This window comes from Nycticebus coucang, chromosome 2 (genome assembly GCF_027406575.1).
Source record: "Nycticebus coucang isolate mNycCou1 chromosome 2, mNycCou1.pri, whole genome shotgun sequence".
Taxonomy (NCBI): Eukaryota; Metazoa; Chordata; class Mammalia; order Primates; family Lorisidae; genus Nycticebus; species Nycticebus coucang.
Window position 1 is genome coordinate 63,392,412 of NC_069781.1, and position 23,579 is coordinate 63,415,990.

Consider the following 23,579-nt stretch of genomic DNA (forward strand, 5'->3'; position numbering starts at 1 on the left):
TTTCAGAGAGTCACAATTCTGCAGTTTAGCCAGGTTCCATTTGGTAAATCGTATCCACATTTTCAATGTCAATAGAAAATGGGTTATGGAAAAGCTGTATGTCCTGTTCATGGAGACGAAGCTCTTTAAATCTAAATTAGAACTCCTTTTGCAACTTTTCCAGTGAACCCACACATGTTTTGTTTGGGAATGCAACCAGTGGTTTTTCTGCTAACAGATTTTGAGTTCTGGGGAGATGGCAGAAATTTTCCTCCTTCACTTGTTTGTTGAGGAGGCCTGATTTTACTTCAAATGCTTTCACATGTGATTGCATATCACCGATGAGCTTCCCCTTTCCTTGAAGTTACAGGTTGAAACTGTTGAATAGCTCTGTTACATCTGTCAGAAAGGCAAGGTGCCATTTCCATTCTGCATCATTGAGCTCTGGTACTTCTTTGTTTTTTGAAAGCAGAAAAGCTATAATCTGTGGAAGTAAGTCATAGAAATGTTTCAAAACTCTCCTTGACTCAGCCAATGGACTTCTGTGTGGTACAGAACATCTTCATAGGCAACATTTAGCTCAGACAGAAATTCCTGAAATTGTCTGTGGTTTAGTGCATTAGCTCTAATGAAGTTAACACAAGATACCACAATTTTCATAATAGAGTACCACTTCAGTGATTTACTACACAGTGCTTGAGGCAGTGTATGGCTATTGGATGAGTATGGTTATGTTTGTCCATCTCTTGGTTAATGCGAGCAATTACCCCTTTCTTTTTTTTTTTTTTCTTGCTGTTTTTTGGCTGGGGCTGGGTTTGAACCCGCCACCTCTGGCATATGGGGCCGGTGCCCTACTCCTTCGAGCCACAGGCACCACCCCAGCAATTACTCCTTTCTTAGACCCCACCATTCTAGGAGCACCATCAGTTGTCACACTGGTTAGTTTAGCCCAGTCTAGCTCCAAACCATTCAGTTTGGCAAACCTTTTCATAGATATCCTCTCCTGTAGTTGTTCCTTTGATGCTTTGCAATACAGCAAGCTCTTCTGTGACTTCGAAATAGTCATTCGTCCCACGAATAAAAATTAGAAGTTGTGCAGAATCACAAACATCATTACTTTTGTCAAGTGCCAAGGAAAAATAGGAAAGTTTTTTTGCAGAGTTTTGCAAATGCTGATGCAAATTGCCTCCCATTTCTTCAATCCTTCCTGTAATTGTAGGTCCTGAAAGACTCACTGTACTAAATAAATTGGCCTTCTCTGGACACATGTCTTTGGCAACAGAAAGAAGGCATTCTTTAACAAATTCTCCCTCCACGAATGGTCTGCCAGTGCACACTATTAGCTTGGCAACTTGAAAACTTGCTCACAGTGATGAAATATTTAGCTGCTTCTGCTTCACAAAAGTATTTTGCTGAGTTGTCAATGTATTTACTAATTTTAATATTTTATCTTTTCTCAATTCTCCAACCAAATAATCATATTTATCTTTATGTTGAGTTTGATAGTGTCAACGCAAATTGTCTTCTTTGAACAAAGACACTATATTCTGACATATGAAACACACAGCTCTTTCCTTGTACTGCATGAAAAATTAATCATAAGTCCACTGTTCTTTGAATATCCTAAGCTCCGACTCAATTTTTCCCTTTCTTGATATCACTGTTTCCTAGGGATTTCAAATTGCTATTAGTAAAATACATATATATATATATATATATATACAGCACTACAAAAACAATATACCAGCAATAACTTTGCCCACACAGAGACATACAGACTGCACTGCCCATCAATGCAGTCTAATTAGTGTTCATCAATGCAGCCTTGCCAGTCCACATCTTTTCAGCCTCACCAGTGCCCATATTGGTGGAAGTCCGCTTTTACCTCAGGCTCACACTGGTTTGGTGCAGTAACTGGCATGATTACAGAGCCAGTTCCTCCACCACCTTTCCAGTACACACTACCCTGTGCAAACCTCACTGCGATCTATGAACTCACACAGGAATCTGATCACATGGGTGAGAAGACCCATGCGATCAGATTCCACTACAGGAAAAAAAGAAGGCACGTATGCCTTTTTTCTTCCAAATTATACATATGCTTGTATGGCTGAACTCACACTGCTCAGATATCACAACAGCCGGGGCTTACACGGCACACAGCATACAACATCATACACAACTGAATAGCAATCAGAATATAAATGCACTTACTGTCAATTAAATTGGGTTTCCTACTCCTTGGCTGTCTGCAGAGCCAGAGTAAGGTCCCATGGGGCCCTAGGCAGATTACCAGTTTGGGGCCCCCATGCAATAACACTGAGCACTGACCATTTGCATTAACACTGAGCACTGACTATTTGCATTACCTCTGAGCCCTGACCATTTGCATTACCTCTGAGCACTGACAATTTGCATTTGCACTGAGTGCTGACTATTTGCGTTATCACTGTGATGCAACCCCCCTAGAAACCACCCCCAACCAACTAACCAACTTTTAAAAAAAGGCTCTCTGGGCAGCACCTGTGGCTCAGTTGATAGGGTGACGGCCCCATATACTGAGGGTGGCGGGTTCAAACCTGCCAGTGTTTCCCCAGCCACACTGCAACAAAAAAATGGCCGTGCATTATAGTGGGCACCTGTAGTCCCAGCTGCTTGGGAGGCTGAGGGAAGAAAATCACCTAAGCCCAGGAGTTGGAGGTTGCTGTGAGCTGTGACCCCATGGCATGCTACCAAGGGTGATGAAGTGAGACTCTGTCTTTACCAAAAAAAAAAAAAAAAAAAAAAAAAAAAAGGCTCTCCTAACTTCAAAAAAAAAAAAGGCACCCTCTATCTGCAAAAAAAAAAAAAAAACCCTCCTAACCAGGAAAAAAAAGGCCCCCTTTAACTGCAAAAAAAAAAAAGGCCCTACTAACTGCAAAATTAAAAAAAAAATAGACTTCTTAACTTAAAAAAAAAAATCCTAACTTGTTCTTACTGTGGTCCTCAGGCAGCAGCAGGCTCTGCACAGGCAAGCTGGTCACTAGTTTGATCACACTGGAGACTGAGAGGAGTCAGAGAGAAGGAGGGGAGTTGGAGAGTGCAGTGCACATTCCACACATGCACGCTGTGTCTGGGATGAGTTGGCTGCTGAGCAGGACAGGCAGCTGTGGCAAAAACACCCATGGGCCAGATAAATGTCCTTGGTGGGCTGCATGTGGCCCATGGGCTGTAGTTTGAGGACCCCTGTTCTAAAGGGTGAAATGATGCTAAAGAGGAATATTGTAAACATTGGGCTAATCTGCTTGTTTCCATCCAGGCCATGCTGGTGACCACAGTACCCTTAGTCCTTGTTTACATGTGAGTCATTATTTGATTTCTGATGCAAATGTGGTAGTACCTTTCCATCTAAAGATGCAAGCACAGCAATGCTCTCTAGAGTGGAAATGAGAGTTGGTGTACACAGACATGAGACAACCAACTGAGCTATGCATCTTCCTGCAGAAGGACGGGAGTAGTTGTTCCTTACTCTGTACTCTTACCTGATGAGCTACTGCTGATTTACAGGACTCTGGTGCTGATTCTAGTTCCTCTTCTTCTTCTTTTTCCTCTTCCTCCTCCTCCTCCATCTTTGTCTTTGTCTTCAGCTCCCCCTCCTCCCCCTCCTCCTCCCCATTCTCCTTTCCCACCTCCTCCCTTCCCTCCTTCTTTCTTCTTCATTTTTATTATTTTATTTTTTAAGTTAAATCATAAACACATAGATCATGTAAACATTAATGCATTTATGGGGTACAACGTGCTTATTTCATATAGAATTAAGAACGCTTACATCACACTGGTTAATATATACCTCATCTCGTTTACTTATTCTGTTAAGACATTCATACTCTTTACTAATAGAACCAACATGTACCCTTGCATTATGCACCATAGGTGTGACCCCACCATTTACCTTCCCTTGATCTGACCTCTCCCCTCCCCTCCCATCCGTCCCTAAACTCCCTCCTTCATCTTGGGCCATAGTTGTGATCTATTCTTCATATGAAAGTGTGAGTGACTGTAAATTGGTTTCATAATAGTACTGAGTACATTGGATATATTTTTTTCCATTCTTGAGATATTTTACTAAGAAGAATATGTTCCAGCTCCACCCATGTAAACATAAAAGAGGTAAAGTCTCCATCTTTTTTAAGGCTGCATAATATTCCATGGTATACCACATTTATTAATCCATTCATGGGTTGATGGGCACTTGGGCTTCTTCCATGACTTGGCTACTATGAATTGAGCTGCAATGAACAATCTGATGCAAATATCCTTGTTATAAAGTGATTTTTAGTCTTTTGGATATACACCTAGTAGAGGAATTGCAGGATCAAATGGCAGGTCTACTTTTAGATTGAGGAGATCTTTTTTAGTCAGGAGTCCCACTATGTTGCCCAAGCTGGTCTCAGCTTGGGTCTCAAACTCTTGGCCTCAAGCTTACCTTTCACCTCAACCTCCCAAAATGCTGGGATTATAAGATGAACCACCATGCCCAACCTTCCATCACAGAACAATGGTTAACTGTGAGAGAGCGTGTTCTTCAACCAATACCATTTAGGTTTGCTGGTTTGATACTTTTAACTAAGATATTGGTCTGTGCTGAGGAACATGCCTAAAATGCCAGCCAGCTTTCAAAGGGTGAGATATACTAGCTAGTAAACTAGGTTTGTTAGCTATGTAACATTGAACAGCTTACTTAACCTTTTTAACCTATATTAGAATAAATATACTTACTTCCTCTTAAGATTGATACTTGAAAATAGAAAACACTCATTTGGATGTTTGTTTACAAACAAATTTCTGAAGGTAATAGAGGGGACCAGAATATGCCACCCCCAAATATGCCTCTTTGGCATAAGAATTATTTTGAACTATTTTGGGAAACTGCAGACACAGGGGAAGTTCTGAAAACAGAGTACTGGAAGTTACTAGTTTGTAAGAGAAATTTCCATCTGTAAAGGGAAATGTTTCCCTCTCTGTACCAGGAAGAGAAGGGTGACTGAATCCCTAGAGATTCTTTTTTTTTTTTTCCTCTTTAAAAATTAGTGTTTGACAGAGAACTATGAAACTTTAAGAAAAGAAATAGCTGAAGATGTTAACAAATGGAAAAACATACCATGCTCATGGCTGGGAAGTATCAACATTGTTAAAATGTCTATACTATGCAAAGCAATATATAATTTTAATGCAATTCCTATTAAAGCTCCATTGTCATATTTTAAAGATCTTGAAAAAATAATACTTCGTTATGTATGGAATCAGAAAAAAACCTCGAATAGACAAAACATTACTCAGCAATAAAAACACAGCAGGAGGAATCACGCTACCAGACCTCAGACTCGATAGTGATCAAAACAGCATGGTACTGGCACAAAAACAGAGAAGTATATGTCTGGAACAGAATAGAGAACCAAGAGATGAACCCAGCTACTTATTGTCATTTGATCTTTGAGAAGCCAATGAAAAACATTCAGTGGGGAAAAGATTCCCTATTTAACAAATGGTGCTGGGTGAACTGGCTGGCAACTTGTAGAAGATTGAAACTGGACCCACACCTTTCACCATTAACTGAGATAGACTCTCACTGGATCAAAGATTTAAACTTAAGACATGAAACTATAAAAATACTTGAAGAAAGTGCAGGGAAAACTCTTGAAGGAATCGGCGTGGGTGAATATTTTATGAGGAGGACTCCCCAGGCAATTGAAGCAGCTTCAAGAATACACTACTGGGACCTGATCAAACTAAAAAGCTTCCGCACAGCCAAGAACAAAGTAAGTAAAGCAAGCAGACAGCCCTCAGAATGGAAGAAAATACTTGCAGGTTATATCTCCGATAAAGGTCTAATAACCAGAATCCACAAAGAACTCAAACGTATTAGCAAGAAAAGAACAGGTGATCCCTTCTCAGGGTGGGAAAGGGACTTGAAGAGAAAATTCTCTAAAGAAGACAGATGCATGATCTACAAACACATGAAAAAAAGCTCATCATCCTTAATCATCAGAGAAATGTAAATCAGAACTACTTTGAGATATCACCTAACCCCAGTAAGAGTAGCCCACATAACAAAATCCCAAAACCAGAGAGGTTGACGTGGATGTGGAGGAAAGGGCACACTTCTACACTGCTGGTGGGAATGCACACGAATACGTTCCTTCTGGAAGGATGTTTAGAGAATATTTAGGGACCTAAAAATAGACCTGCCATTCAATCCTATAATTCCTTTACTAGGTTTATACCCAGAAGACCAAAAATCACAATATAACAAAGACATCTGTACCAGAATGTTTATTGCAGCCCAATTCACAATTGCTAAATCATGGAAGAAGCCCAAGTGCCCATCGACCCACAAATGGACTAGCAAATTGTGGTACATGTATACCATGGAATATTATGCAGCCTTAAAGAAAGATGGAGAGTTTACCTCTTTCATGTTTACATTGATGGAGCTGGAACATATTCTTCTTAGCAAAGTATCTCAGGAATGGAAGAAAAAGTATCCAATATACTCAGCCCTACTATGAAGCTAATTTATAGCTTTCACATGAAGGCTATAACCCAACTATAGCACAAGACTGTGGGGAAAAGGGCCAAGGAAGGGGAAGGGAGGGGGGAGGTTAGAGTGGAGGGAGGGTAATGGGTGGGGCCATACCTACGGTGCATCTTAGAATGGGTATAGGCAAAACTTACTAAAGACAGAATACAAATGTCTACCTACAATAACTGAGAAAATGCCATGAAGGCTACGTTGAACAGTTTGTTGAGAATATTTCAGATTGTATATGAAACCAGCACATTGTACCCCCTTGATTGCACTAACGTACACAGCTATGATTTAACAATAAAAAAAATAGTGTTTGAGGTTAATTTGAGGATACAAAGAATTAGTTGCATTTGTTAAGTAGAGTCCCTTTTATAATTGTGTCCCACCCAGAAGAGGTGTGCCATACACCATAACATTGTGCCCATTAAGGGGAACACACCCATCCCCTCTCCCCACTCCCTTGTTCCCTGCCCCCATCTTGAATTGATTTGAGTGTTTCTCTTATGTGGGTGTGTATTAGATCATCTATTGGCTTCATGTTAGTGTTGAGTGCTTTGGATTCTTGCTTCTCCATTATCGTGACACTTTACTAAAAAGATTCTTATAAATGGAGAGAGGACTGACTTAAATCTGCATAAAAACCAATGCCTTGTTTTCCTGGCTTGGAAATCTTTGTAAGTGACCTTCCACATACCCTTCTTTCTTTCTTTTAGTGGATGATGATATTTAAGCCTGATTCAGAGCCAGCTCTTTGAGATTTACTAATTTCTCTGGGTATCTCCTATGTGTACATGAGGTACACATGTTAATAAACTTCTGTTTGTTTTTCCTCTTGCTAATCTGTCTTTTGTTATAGGAGCTGTCCATCTAGAAACTATGAAGGATAGAGAGAAAATTATTTTTCCTTTCCTACAGTAGGATGGACTGACTCTCTTTGTAGCTCTAGTGCTGCGGCAAATAGTATTGATATGTATGCAACAAGTGTTGGATAAATTAATGCTTTAAAAACATCACATTGGCTCTGTGCCTGTAGCTTAGTGGCTAGGGCACCAGCCACATACACCAGAACTGGCAGGTTTGAATCCAATCTGGGCCTGCCAAACAACAATGACAACTACAACCAAAAAATAGCACAGCATTGTGGCAGGCACCTGTAGTCCCAGCTACTTGGGAGGCTGAGGCAAGAGAATCGCTTAAACCCAAGAGTTTGAGGTTGCTGTGAGCTGTGGATGACACAGCATTCTAACCAGGGTGACATAGTGAGACTCTGTCTCAAAAAAAAAAAAAAAAAAAAAATCACTCACATAAACGCTCCTACATTGCTGGTAAGAATGCAAAAGGGACCTGTGAGTGCCCTGTCGGGAGGCAAGGGCTGTGGACGCCGAGCTTCGCTATAAGATTTCATCGTAGAGACAGTTCTACTGTAGAGATGGTTAACGTACCTAAAACCCAAAGAACTTGCTGTAAGAAGTGTGGCAAGCATCAGCCTCACCAAGTGACCCAGTATAAGAAGGGCAAGGATTCCTTGTATGACCAAGGAAAAAGGTGCTATGATCGAAAGCAGAGTGGCTATGGTGGGCAGACAAAGCCAGTTTTCCGGAAGAAGGCTAAAACCACAAAGAAGATTGTGCTAAGGCTGGAATGTGTTGAGCCTACTGCAGATCCAAGAGGATGCTGGCCATTAAGAGATGCAAGCATTTTGAACTGGGAGGAGATAAGAAAAGAAAGGGCCAAGTGATCCAGTTCTAAACTTTGAGACTTTTTGTCTTTTTGAGGAGAAAATGTTGAAGCTATACAAAAATTAGGGAAATAAGTATAATGATATTCAAAATGTTGAAGCTATACAAAAATTAGGGAAATAAATATGATGATATTAAAAAAAAAAAAAAAGAATGCAAAAGGGTCTGGCCAGGCTCGGTGGCCCATACCTGAAATCCTAGCAACCTGTGAGGCCGTGGTGGGTGGATCGCTTGAGTTAGGGAGTTGGGAGCAGGAGCAAGATTCCGTCTCCACTAAAAATAGAAAAGCTAGTTGGGTGTTGTGGCAGGTGCCTGTGGTCCCAGCTATTTGGGAGGCTGAGGCAAAAGGATCTCTTGAGCCCAAGAGTTTGAGATTGCTGTGAACTATGATGGCACAGTACTCTACCAAGGGTAACAGAGTGAGACTCTGTCTCAAAAAAAAAAAAAATTGCAAAAGGGGGCCAGATGTGGTGGCTCATGCCTGTAATCTTTCCATTTTGGGAGGCTGAGGAGGGAGGATCACTAGAGCTCAGGAGTTGGAGGCCAGCTTTAGCAAGAGTGGGACCCCATCTCTACAAAGAAAAAAAAAATAGAAAAATTAGCTGGGCCTGCTGTCATGCACCTATAGTCCCAGCTCCTTGGGAGGCTGAGGTGGAGCATCACTGGAGCCAGGTGTTTGAAGTTGCACTGAGGTATTCAATTCCACTTTCCTCTACCTGGTGCAACCTGTCAAAAAAAAGAAAGAAAAGAGGACAGCCACTTTGGAAAAGAGTTTGGCAGTTAGATGTACTTAGCATATGTGATGGTTACTTTTATATACATTTGTCAACTTAGCTAGGTTATAGGGCCTATTTGGTTAAACACTAGTGTAGATGTTGCTATGAGGATATTTCAAATATGTGATTTAACATTTACAATCAATAGATTTCTAGTAAAGGATATTAACTTTCATAATCACGGATGGGTCTTATCTAATCACTTGAAACCCTTAAAAGCAAGCACTGAGCTTCCCCAAAGAAGCAATTCTGCCTATGGCCTGCAGCATAGAAACCCTGCCTGAGCTCCCAACCTGCTAGCCTGCCTGCAGGTTTCATACTTAAGACTGCACCATCAACTCTTATATAAGTTTCCAGACTACTGGCCTGTCCTATAAATTTTGGATTTATTAGTCCCACAATTGTGTGAACCAATCCTTAAAATAAATCTCCCTCTGTCTCTATCTCTCTCTGTGCCCGTATATATAGAGAATGCCAAAAAACGTATTAAAATTGTATTACTCAAAAAAAAAAATTGTACTACTCAACATATACTGATAATATTTGTTATCTTATATATTGTATCTTTATCTCTTGGAATTGCAGAAGTCAAACTTGACTTGAGTATTACAATTTTTTTTTTTTTTTGTAGAGACAGTCTCACTACCACCCTTGGGTAGAGTACCATGACATCACACGGCTCACAGCAACCTCTAACTCTTGGGCTTACACGATTCTCTTGCCTCAGCCTCCCAAGCAGCTGGGACTACAGGCACCCGCCACAACACCTGGCTATTTTTTTTGTTGCAGTTTGGCCGGGGCTGGGTTTGAACCCGCCACCCTCGGCATATGGGGCCAGCGCCCTACTCACTGAGCCACAGGCCTTCTTAAAATGTGCACACAGTCTGTTGGCACCCCCTGTATATAGGTATACATGCACATACATATATGCATATATAGATAGATACAGATATAGATAGATGGAAATATATATGATAAAATGGTAATTTTATTGTATATAAATTACATTTCAAATAACCTTATTTTGAAAAAGAAGTAGTATTATGGTCATTCTTGTAATCTCACTTAATCTGTTGGAAAACTTGGTAAAGAAATTAATTCTAATAAGTCTAATAAATTGCTTTTCTCAGGAAGACATACATACTTGATGGCTATAATATAAAAAGAATTTTTTTTTCCTGGGGTAACAAAAATTTTCCATAGGTAGAAATTCATTTATTTAAGATTACATCCAATTATTTGGAAAGTATTTTAGAAAGTGAATATTTTATAACTACAGTGTACATATTTAAGCTTATTTGGAGTTATGTTTAAAACACAATGACTTTCTTATAAAGTAGATATATCCCTTGACCTAGTTATTTTCTATATAAGAGTATATCCTGAGCCAGGCGCTGTGGCCTACCTCTCTAGTTCCAGCTACTGCATAGGCTGAGGCAGGAAGATCTTCTGGGGCCAGGAGTTTAAGGCCAGCCTGCAGAACATAGTGAGACCAATCTCTAAATAATATATGTATCCTCAGAAAAAAATTAGAAAAGTACATTGGATATTCATGGAAGCATTGTTTATGGTAGTGAAACATGAAAAATAACCTAAATAACTATGAATAGAAGATTGGTGAAAAAAGTAATGTAGGCATTAAAAAATATATAGGTTTATATTTATTAATGCAGAGAGTCATGATATAAGTGAAAAAGCAGACTATAAAACAATATATGCTATGATTTATTTACCTATTAACTTTTTTTTTTTGCAGTTTTGGCCAGGGCCGGGCTTAAACCTGCCACTAACCCGGTATATGGGACCAGCACCCTACTCGTTGAGCCACAGGTGCCTCCCCAACCTATTAACTGTTTTTTAAGACAGAGTCTTGCTCTGTCACTCTGGGTAGAGTACAGTGAAGTCATTGTAGCTCATAGCAACCTCAAACTCCTGGGCTCAAGTGATCCTCCTGCCTCAGCCTCCTGAGTAACTAGGACAACAGGCATGCACCACAACACCTCGCTAATTTTTCTATTTTTAATAGAGACAGGATGTTGCTCTTGCTTAGACTAATCTCCAACTTGTTTTTTTTTTCTTCTTTTTTTGAGACAGAGTCTCACTTTGTCCCCCACCCTGGTAGAGTGCTGTGGTGTCATAGTTCACAGCAACCTCAGACTCCTGGGCTCAAGCAATTCTCTTGCCTCAGCCTCCCAAATAGCTGGGACTACAGGCGCCTGCCACAACGCCCTATTTTCAGAAACAAAAAGAATATATTATCTCTTGTTCAGGCTGGTCTCAAACCCGTGAGCTCAGTCTACCTGCCTCAGACTTTCAGAGTGTTAGGATTACAGGAGTGAGCCACTGCACCTGGTCCCAATCTCCTACTCTTGAGCTCAAGCAATCCTCCTGCCTCGGCCTCTCAGAGTGCTAGGATAAAGGGTGGGAGCCACAATGCCCAGTCTTGGTATCATTTTTTAAAAAACGCATTGAATAAACAAACAAAAAATGCATGTAAATGTGTGTATAGTTTGTGAACACAGTCAGCTCGCCATATCCATGGGGTCTGCATTTGTGTATTCAACCAGCTATAGATAAAAAATATTTTTAAAGCAAATGTATCTGTACTGAACATCTACAGATGTTTTTCTTGTCATTATTTTCTTAAAAAAAAACTGTACAACAACTGTTTACATAGCACTTACATTGTTTTAAGTATTGTAAGTAATAGATGATTTAAAGAATGCAAGAGGATGTGCATGGGTTGTATGCAAATACTACACCATTTTATTTCAGAGACTCAAGCATCTTCAGGCTCTGGTATACAAGGGAGATCCTGAAATCAATCTTCCACAGATACACAGGGTTGACTACATATACTTAGAAAAAAACTTGGAAGCCTAGGAAAACAAAACATAAATATCAGTAAATGATTTATTTATGGTGGGATAAGAGAACCAATGCTTCTTATATTGTTTTCCATTTAATTAAAACATTTTACTTTATAACTAGGAAAAAATATATTTCCACTATTTAAAAGAAAACAAAACTTGTCTACTGTTTATTCCTTCTCTCACATCATTAAAAACATTAAAATATATGACCATCCTATTAATGAAAAAAATGTAGCTTTTTCTATGTTAACCATAGCTAATTCAGGTAATCTTTTATATAATAAATATAAATGTATAACACTGAAGGAAAAAATAGAGGAGGAGTGCAAGTTTTCATGGCATGTGACAAAGATATATGGAGAATAGCACAATGGCCTAGTGACAGCTGATCTCAGAAAAGTTAGTAAAAATATACTCTCTCAAAGTGACTACTGCAAATAGCCAGACCAGGAAAATTCAACTCACTCCATAATCAGTAATAAAAAGAAGGCTGGTGTAACATATTTACCAAAATATTGAAATGCAAAAGGTAGAAAAAAATTGGCAAAATTCACCAAAGAAGATGCAACAGATGGCGGCTGTGCCTGTGGCTCAGTGGATAGGGTGCCAGCCCCATATACCGAGGGTGGCGGGTTCAAACCCAGCCCTGGCCAAACTGCAACAAAAAAAATAGCCAGGTGTTGTGGCAGGCACCTGTAGTCCCAGCTTCTAGGGAGGCTGAGGCAAGAGAATCACTCAAGCCCACAAGAGCTGGAGGTTGCTGTGAGCTGTGATGCCTTGGCACTCTACTGAGGGTGATAAAGTGAGATTTTGTCTCTAAAAAAAAACAAAAAAAAAAGAAGAAGAAGATGCAACAGAGAATGATGATGAAAATAGTCACCATTTTGCTATGAATTTTTAAAAGACATTTTAAATGAGAAATTGCCTTTGTAAAGGAAAACTCTAAAGCAGAAATTCAAGAACTTAAGAAGGAAACCTTGAGAAAAAGAGGGACATGGCCAGAAAGCATGAACAAATGAAATGTGAGCTGGAGTTTATTTTAGGAATTTCAATATTATAACTATTTTAATATACTATAGTTCATCATATGAATACATGTGAGGAAAAAACCCTAAAATAATCTTCGTAGATGCTGTAAATGCATTTGACCAATCATGCGATAATCATGCTTGATAAAAATACTGAATAAAATAGATATAAATAAATATTTCCTTAACATGGTAAAATTAATCTCAGCTCAAAAATCCCAACAACATGCTTTGTGGCAGAACTTAGAAACATTTCCAAGAAAGTGAAGAATACCACAAAAGATCTCCATTGTCACTCTATTATTTAACAAGGTGCTGGAGCTTTTAGCCAATGCAATTAGACAAGAGAAAGAAATTAAAAGTATAAAAATTGAAAAGGAGAGAGTAACACTATAACTATTTGCAGAAGTTATGATTGTAAACTTGAGAAAATCCAGGATAATCACATAAGAAGCTATATTAACCAATAAAATAATTAAGTTAGGAACAAGTTTTACATATATATTATTTATATATATTTATGCGCACACACATAGTAGATGATACTAATTAGAAAAAAAGGTAGCAAAACCCCATATCAAAGCAACTACAACAAAAAATAAAATCCCTAAGAACAAACTAAACAAAAAATGTGTAAGACCCATATAAAGAAAATTTAATTTAAAAAAAGTTTTAAAGACATAAAAGAAGACCTGAACAAATTGTAGAACATATAATGATCTTGGATAAAAAGACTCAGCATCAATAATATCTTAATTCTCCCTAAGGTAGAAGTTTATAAAATTAATTCAATCCCAACAATAATTTCAATAACTTAGTTTTGTCAAAAATGTTTTAGTTAGCTCCATACCTCACACCTTATGCCAGGATAAATTCCAAATGGGTCAAAAATTTAAATGTTAAAAATAAAACATTACAAGTTCTAGAAGAAAATAGAAGAAATAACTTTAAAATCTTGGCACAAGGGAGGCTTTTTTAACTACACCTTAAAATCCAGAAGTCATAAAAGTTTGATAAATTTGACTACCTGAAAACACAATGTGCATGAAAATAAAGCCAAAAAGCAGGGGGGAAAGTACATTTAAAATGTGGGCTGGTTGTAGTAGCTCCTGCCTGTGGTCCTGGCACTCTGGAAGGCCAGGCAGGTGGATTGCTCAGGAGTTTGAGACTAGCCTGAGCAAGACTGAGACCCGATCTCTACTAAAAGTAGAAATTACTGGCCCAGCATTGTGGTGGGCACCTGTAGTCCTGGCTGCTCAGGAGGCTGAGGCAGGAGGATATCTTCAGCCCCAGAGTTTGAGGTTGCTGTGAACTATGATGCCACAGCACCCTAGCCTGGGAATGGAGTGAGACTCTGTCTCAAAAAAAAAAAAAAATAATAATAATAATAATAATTAAAAGGTAACTGGGCAACAATTTTGCAAGCCATATTACAAGGGGCTGGTCTTCATATTACATAATGAGCTCCCGGAAGACAAAGACCAGTAATCCAACAGAAGATTGAGTGGAGAATGTGGATACCTGGAAGGATGGCAAAAATTCCAACCTTTGACAATATTCTGTGAGTGCAGCTGTGTGGCAATGCTGTTCTTGGGTACTGCTGGTGGGAATGTAAATTAATGCAACGCCTATGGGCCAGGATTTGGTAATAATCTATTACAATTACTAACACAGCCCTTGACACACCTATATAAATTTAGCTTACAGATATTCTTACACATGTAAAAAAACGTCTGTACGAGGTTCATTATTGCAGCATTATTTGAAAAAGCAAAGGGTGGGGCGGCGCCTGTGGCTCAGCGAGTAGGGCGCCGGCCCCACATGCCGAGGGTGGCGGGTTCAAACCCAGCCCCGGTCAAACTGCAACAACAAAAATAGCCGGGCGTTGTGGCGGGCGCCTGTAGTCCCAGCTACTAGGGAGGCTGAGGCAAGAGAATCGCGGAAGCCCAGGAGTTAGAGGTTGCTGTGAGCCGTGTGACACCACGGCACTCTACCCGAGGGCGGTACAGTGAGACTCTGTCTCTACAAAAAAAAAAAAGAAAAAGCAAAGGGTGGAAAACAGTTGAAGATCTTTCAGTGGCAAATCATTTAATCAGTTAAATATATACATATATATATCAAATAAAATAAAATGGAAAAGAAATTAAGAATCTATGCATATGCTGATATACAAAAAAACCTTAAAATATATTGTACATGAAAAGAAAAAGCTCCTTTTGGAAAAAAAGGTGAAAAATAAGAATCTACATTTGTGTTTGTATATGCACAAAGAAATCTCAGGAATATATATAAGAAACTAAGAAAAGTTTCCCAGTTCCCTCCTGATCTATGGAGGTGAGGGAACTGGGCAGATAGAGACAAACATGGGTGGGACAGTGTATACTTTCTAATACTTTAATACTTCGTGGTCTTTGAGCCCAGGCCTTTTGTTCACGAAATTGAGCAACCAAATTCCTCTTACTGGATTTGAGGAATGACTTGGTGGGCCATCTGTAAAGATAACAGTCAGTGACGATAAAGATATAACATCTGACATTCTCTAGAAACAATTCATAACACTGGATGCAATGCACCAATTGATTCCCTTATCAAAATTTTGCACAATGATCTTTGAAGAAGTTGGGAGAAATTGCCCTACTAGATACAAAGTTTTATTTTAAAACTGTGGTAACTAGGAAAGTATGATATTGGCACAAGGATAAACATTTAGACCAAAAAAGGGGGGAAAGTCTAGGAACACATTTATGCACATGAAAACATTTCATGCAACAGAGTTAGTGTTATAGATCAATGGATTGTTCCATAAATGGATCAATTTTCTATGCATATGGGGACAAATTAGATCCTCATTTCATATTACAATAAATTCACAGCACAGATACATTATAGAAGGATTAAAGACCTATTGTTAAATGCAAAACTTAAAAAAAATCTATAAATTAATAGGAGAATATATTTATGTCCTCAAGGGTAGGAAAGGATTTTTTAAATAAGACACAATAATCATAAAACTTAGAAGACACTGAACATTTTGAATATATTAAAATTAAAGCTTTTGCACAAAAATTTCCCAAATACCAATATAAAGTGAAAAGGTGACTGGAAAAGCAGATAAAGATATTTATAACTTACAACTGAGTAAATGGCAATATCCAGAATATACATTGGATTCTACAAATCATTTAAAAAGGAAATGAAATCCAACATAAAAATGGGTAAATCATGTAAATAGGCAACTCCTAAAAGAGGAAGCAAATGAGGCAAATAAATGTGTAGGCAAGAAAGTGCAAATTATAAACACAACGTGACACCATTTCACAGGCTATATACACACACACACACATATATATATATATATATTTTTTTTTTTTTTTTGAGACTCAGTCTTACTCTGTTGCTCTGGGTAAAATGCCTTGGCATCATCATAGCTCACAGCAACCTCACTGGGCTCAAGTGATTCTTTTGCCTCAGCCTCTCAAGTAGCTGGGACTACAGGCACGTGCCACCATGCCCATTTAGTTTTTTCTATTTTTAGTAGAGACAGAATGTTGCTCTTTCTCAGGCTGTTCCCCAACTCCTGAGCTCAAGCGATCCACCTGCCTTGGCCTCCCAGAGTGCTAGGATTACAAGTACGAGCCACTGCACCCGACCCAATAAGCGAGTATATTTTTAAAAATTTTGTATAATGTCTTCCTCCCAAGCCACTGTCCCAGAAATGACTGTTCTTCCTCCTTTCCCAGTTTTGGAGCCTCTCAAGCATAAGATGCTTCTTGGACAGCAGCTGTTTCTCTGATTTATGTGTTATTAGCGAGTCTTTTTGTCAAATGGGCTCCATCTACTAACTCCTAGTTTTGTTGTATTACATCATACACTAGTTAGCAAATCTACACTTGATCTTAGCCAAAGGCCGAGGAGCGATGTTAGCAAATCTATAAAGCATCAAATTTAGACCTCCACCCTCCCCCTTGCAGACCTCTAGGGCCACTTTATTTAAAATAACACTAGGAAAAACATCTTAGTGATTGCTCTTGGTTTTGCAAAACTGACAGATGGTTAAAATGACTCTTAAATAGTGGTATACTGACCATTCTTTTTTTCCTTCCCAAGTTAACAGCTGTTTTGTTCCATTAGCTGCTGTAACCCTGGCTGCCTTTGGATAGTTTAAAAGAGAAAATATGAGACAAGAAAAGAAAAAAGAGAAAAATGCCAATTCAAGCTCTGTCCTATACCAATTGAATCAGAATCTCTGGGATACAGTCGAACAGGCTTTTCTATAGCCATAACAAATTCCTACCTCTTCTTTCTTATTCTTCTCACTGAGTTTAAGAAACACAATTTAATAATATACCTGAAGGTTGATGTGTAGTCCTCCTCCCTTACAGGGGTAACCACTATCTTGATTTTACTTAACCTACAGATGTTTACAGAGTTTTTCTTTTTTAATTTTAGATTAGAAGCTGGAGATAAGGATGTGAAACTCAAAGATACCCCAATGGGGCGAGTCGCTTCAATTTTCAGTTTCCCCACCTAGGAACATTTGAAAGTAGCACGAAAAATAAGGAAAGCTTCACGAATTTGTGTGTCATCCTTGTGAGGGGTCATGCTGATCTCTGTTTCGTTCCAATTTTATTTCAAAAAAATTTTTTTTTTTTTGAGACAGAGCCTCACGCTCTTGCCCTGGGTAGAGTGCTGTAGCATCACAGCTCACAGCAACCTCCAACTCCTGGGCTCAAGCAAGTCTCCTGCCTCTGCCTCCCAAGTAGCTGAGACTACAGGCACCTGCCACAACACCCATCTATTTTTTGGTTGCAGCGTCATTGTTTTTTGGCGGTCCGGGCTGGATTCGAACCTGCCAGCTCAGGTGTACGTGGCTGGTGCCTTTGCCACTTGAGCCACAGGCACCGAGTCTTGTTCCAATTTTACGAGCTATAAGCGTGCTATAAGCGAGCACGTTTATAGCCTTTTTGACTGATAAGTCTTGTTCTCCTCTTTGCCTCCCTCTAAGGACACCTATTACTGCTCCCAACAAAGAGTGGTTGTATAGTTACTTCCTATTTTGAACAACATCTATGGACAAATGATAATTGTCATTGGGGGCCATTGCTCCTCCTAAAATTTGCTTACAAGCTAATTTGCTATGTGTAAATTCATTCTGGCTTAGACCTGTTATTTTGCCCTTTGTAGCTATTTTTATTCCATAACATTGTGTTAAATTAAACTAAATTTGGCCTGAGGCTGCCTCCATATTTTCAGTCACTTTCTAGACAACCACAACCTAACTTAGCGAAAAGAAAAGGTTATAAGTTTATACAAGTATATTTGTATACTTTTTAACAAATAGCTGGGTGTCAGCCAATTTTTGTAGGTGAGCTCCAGTCAGTCACAGGCGGTCAGACTAAGTTCAAAGAAGGCCAACATTGATCTACAACCAGTGAAGCTGGTTACACATACAAAAACTTCTACTCTGCCTACATCGTGGAGCAGAGTTCTCGGGACCTCTTCCAGTTCTGAACACTGCCAGATTCATGAATCATTCTTTGCTCAATTAAACTATGTTAAGTTTAATTTGTCTGAATTTCCTTTCTTTGATATGCCACGCTATTCTCTCTCTTCTCCCACTTCCTGCTCTCTGCTCTCTTCCCTTTCTCATCTCTTCCTTCCACTCTCTTCCCTTTCTAATATAAATAAATGTATACTTTTATAACCTAATCTTGGCCTAGAGAAATTCTTATCTTCTGTGAGCAAACGTACTGAGCGACTGAGCATTTCTATACCTATCAAAGTAACAAAACAAAATATAAAAAAATCAAAATGAAGAAAAAGTTTTAAGTGTTATGCAGAGGAATGAAATTGGATGAAGATATTTTGAAAGTAAATAAAGGCCACTGAGAGTTGTGGACAGAATTTGGAGTTTCCCAGCTCAATGTACGTCTCTAAAAGAATAAGTTTTTTAACTGTAGTTTATGGAAACCAAGAAGTAATATTTGCATTAAGAAAAATGCAATTCTTGCAATCAGTGTAACCTGGCTTATTGTACCCTCAATGAATCCCCAACAATAAAAAAAAAATTAAATTTATAAATTTAAATGAAAAATGCAATTCTGTGTGTCATTAACTGCAAATGAGACATTAAATGCATTATTATTTATTTATTTTTATTTCAAAATATTAAGGGACTACAAATGTTTTTGTTACATGGATGTCTTTTATAATTTTTAAGTCGGGACTTTTAGTATGCCCATTAACTGAATAGTGTTCACTGTATGTGATAGGTAGGTTTTACCCTTCCACTCCTCCCTTCACACTTTTAAGGAAGATAAAACAGAGATTTGTAACTGATGTAAATAATTGAAAGAAAAATAGAGAACTTCTTTTTAAAAGATGGTAGGAAATATGCCTATGATATTGTAGCAAGCAGTTACCAAGAGGTATAATATATTCAAATATATGATCGATTAGGAGAGTAAAGACTAAAAAAATTGATCCTTTTGTAATTCATAGATGTGAAGACTGGATTTTCACATGCATGCATGTTTAAGAGGTGTCTCCCTCAAATCTTATTACAAATGTTGGCACATTACCTGTCTGATATAGAAAAACAAAGCAAACAAAAACGACTATATTTTAAAATGAAATGCAAGAGGCTGGGCACAGTGGCTCATGTCTGTAATTCCAGCCCTTTAGGAAGCCGCAGTAGGAAGATTGCTGAGGCCAGGAGTTCCAGACCAACCAGCCTGGCAACATAGTAAAACCTGCCTCCACCAAAAGATAGAAAACTTAGCTGATGCATGCATCTCTAATTACAGGCTGAAGCAGGAGGATTGCTGGACCCCAGGAGTTCGAGGTTTCAGTGAGCTATGATAGTGCCACTGCACTCTAGCCTGGGAAACAGAGTGAGACCCTGTTTCTTAAAAAAAAAGAAAAAGTTTTTGGGAGGCCAGGAAGCCATTGATCTGGACGGAGCTCCTGCACCAGGCTTAGTAGATCAAAGCAATGGAGTTAGGAGTCACTAATGCTAAAATTCCACATCACCAAAGCAAAACCAAGTTCTTAATTTGACCTTCCAAGAAACTGGGAGAGAGCAAGAATAGTCAAATTCTCAAACAAAGAATAGTCAAATTCCCAAACAGGCCATTTTTAGTCAGCATAATAAGGAAGTCTCTGCTGCTTTTACCCTGAGGGAAAGCAACTTGAAGTAACATGGTGTTAACCAATAGGATTTTGGGGTTATGCTGTCTTCTTTCTCCTGCTTAAGTTACCTTGTAAAAACCAACTGTTCTGCCATGATTGAGGTAGCACCTCTGTATATTAAGATAAGATGCTACCTGATTCATTAATTGTTAATAAAAACCAATTACAACAAGCAATATGTTGTAATTTTGTCTTTCAATAGTGACTTTTGGCTTCGTCCAAGATAATCCGGTAATAAAATAAAATAAGATCTGGAGGAAGTTCTCTTGAAGAATTATTAAAAGTGTATTTGGAGCAATGAGAAATGTGTATTGCCTTCTAAAACATTGTGACCACTGTTCCATAAACATTTATTGTACAATAGGTACAAACCTATTTTTTGGACCCTCATATTAATATGAAATTAAAAACAAATTAAAAACCGGTGTTGGGACTCACCACTGCCCTGACGTGAGCTGCAGGACTGAGTGTTTGCATACGTAGGTGACACTGACTGTTGGATCTTCACTCTCAGCATTGCTTAGAAGACATGACTTTGTTGATGCCAGCCAGCAACAGTTCTCCATCACTCTCTCATAGGTTTGTGCTCTCCCTGGGCTGGAACACTCGCCAGGTCACATTTGCAGGTTCTTCAGAACACTGTTCGACAATACGCATATTTTTCCTTTTTATTTTTGATTGACACACAATAATTGTACATATTTGTGGCATACAGAATGATACTTCCCTATGTGTGTACAATGTGTGATGATCCAATCAGGGTAATGTGCATGTCCATCACCTCAAACATTTATTTTTTCTTTGTGTTGCAAACATTCAAAATCCTTCTATCTTTTTGGTACTTTACAATGGATTATATCATAGCTCGCCATATTCACCCTATAGTGCTGCAGAGCACCTGAACTCATTCTTCTTACCTAGCTATGATTTAGTGTCTGTTAGCCAAACTCTCCTCCTCCTTCTCTCCTCCTCTCCACCTCTAATATCCAAAATTCCACTCTCTACTTACATGAGCTCAAAATATTTTTCTTAGCGCCCATATATGAGTAAGAACATGTGGTATTTATCTTTCTATGCTTGACTCATTTCACCTAACAACATGTCCTTTAGGCTCATTCATGCTGCCTTAAATAACTGGATTTCATTCATTTTTATGGCTGAATAGTATTGCAGTGTGTGTGTCTCACATTTTCTTTATCCATTAATCTTTTGTTGGATACTTAGGTCAACTCTATACCTTAGCTACTTCAAGTAATGTTACAATAAACATGGGGGTTCATGTATCCCTGTGATGTACTGATTTTCTTTCCTTTGGGTAAATATGCAACAGTGGTATTGCCAAATCATATGTAGTTCTATTTTTAGTTTTTTTGAGAAATCTCCATACTATTTTCCATAATGACTGTACCAGTTTACATTCCCACCGACAGTGAGGGCTTTCCTTTTTCTTCAGGTTCTCCCTAGCATTTGCTATTTTTTGTTTTTTCGATATAGTCACAATGTACACATTTTAAAGGGTTGACATTTTTTTTTTTTTGTAGAGACAGAGTCTCACTTTATGGCCCTCGGTAGAGTGCTATGGCATCACACAGCTCACAGCAACCTCCAACTCCTTGGCTTAAGCGATTCTCTTGCCTCAGCCTCCCGAGTAGCTGGGACTACAGGCGCCCGCCACAACGCCCGGCTAAGGGTTGACATATTTTTAAAAGCACAAAATATGAATCCTTAGGAAATAATTAAGAATGCACACACATATTTAACTACTCCAAGGATGTCAATCGTAGCATTGCTTTAAAATAGGGAAAAACTATCCCTAGTAAATTAAAACAATGGAGTACTATGCAGTTGTTTGAAATAATTTTAGAGAAGGGAATATTTTGTTGTGGGAAAGCGGTTCATAATTTAATATTGTGAGATAAAATGGATTATAAAGATGCATACCCTATATAATCTTTTTATAAAATGATATGTATGAATATTATTTCTAGGCAAGGGTTCTGAAATGGTAAATGCCAGTGGATTTTAGAGTCTGCACTGAAGAATGCTAAGGTTCTTTAGGACTCCAGTTGGGGGTTGTATAAAAGCCACACCATTGGGTTTTCAGGCATCCCCCCTATTATTTATTTATTTATTTTTTACATTTTGATAACCTACATAAGATTCATTTGAAGGAAAGGCTTTGCAAATTTGAAAAATTTATCAATCACTGCTATCTATACTCCAAATTTAAGAGTAGTTATCTCTAGGTGTGTTTCTCTGTTTTTTATTTGACCACTCAAGTTCCAACTGACCTCTTAGCAGGAAGCCCAATTACCTTAGGGGTAATTGTCTTTTCTTCCCTTTGCTTATCTTCATTTTCAGCTTTTTGTATAATGCAGTGTTGCTTTTGCAATCATAAAAAGAGTTATTTTAATTTTTTAAAAGCTAATGAGAAAAGAACAATATTAAACTTACTTGACAGTGACATTTAAAGATATTAAACTAAGGAAGGGAGTCACGATGGAGTTCCTGAGCTGAGTACAGTGGTTTGTTTATTTATTTATTTATTTATTTTTGAGACCAAGTCTCACTCTGTTGCCTTGGGTAGAGTGCTGGTGGTGTCATCATAGCTCACAGCAACCTCAAGCTCCTGGGTTCAAGCAATCCTCTTGCCTTGGCCTCCAGAGTAGCTGCGACTACTGGAGTTGCACACTCATGCCCCCGCCAGCTCTTCTATTTTTAGTAGAGACAGGATGGGGTGTCTCACACTTGCTCGGGCTGGGCTTAATCTCCTGAGCAGGAGCAATCCACCTGCCTCCACCTCTCAGAGTGCTATGATTACAGGTGTGAGCCACTGTGCCCAGCCCTACAGTGGTTTATTTGTATCCCTGGGTTTACTTGTTTCCATGGCAACAACCTAGGTCAAGTGAGAACAGGTGGGTTGACTTTTCTGCTGAACTTGTGCTCTTATTATCTTGGAAATTAATTTTTTTGCCCTATTTAGCTGTATGAGACCAATGACAGGGAGATTTTGAGCCAAACTAGAGGGTAACCAAAGTAGAACACAATCAAAGAAAAATATGAAAAGGTTTAAAAAAATCCCTCTATAGGGCGGTGCCTGTGGCTCAAGGAGTAGGGCGTCGGTCCCACATGCCGGAGGTGGCAGGTTCAAACCTAGCCCCAGCCAAAAACCAAAAAAAAAAAAAAAAAAAAAAAAAATCCCTCTATAATTTACCCTGGTGAATGGAGTAACAAAGTGTTATCATGGGTGATATTTCTCAAGTTCCTGGAATAGATGGTCCTATTGCACCTTGCTCTTTATTAGTTTATGTAAATAAGAAATGATCTACTAGCATCTAATGGGACTTAGTCTGTTAAAATTTAAATGACTCCTCAAGGCTTTTAGGAAGTTAATGAATTACTGGTCCAGGTGATGAGACCTGGGG

General features: G+C 38.7%; 1 non-coding gene and 1 pseudogene across 1 annotated transcript; one reads left to right on the forward strand and one right to left on the reverse strand.

Moving 5' to 3' along the window:
* Positions 1–17,514: 17,514 nt before the first annotated feature.
* Positions 17,515–17,614, reverse strand: LOC128580080 (uncharacterized; annotated as a pseudogene).
* Positions 17,615–19,445: 1,831 nt separating this feature from the next.
* Positions 19,446–19,554, forward strand: LOC128580365 (small nucleolar RNA U13). Its single transcript, XR_008378659.1, has one exon. It is a non-coding gene; the product is annotated as a small nucleolar RNA U13 (small nucleolar RNA).
* The last annotated feature ends 4,025 nt before the right edge of the window (positions 19,555–23,579 follow it).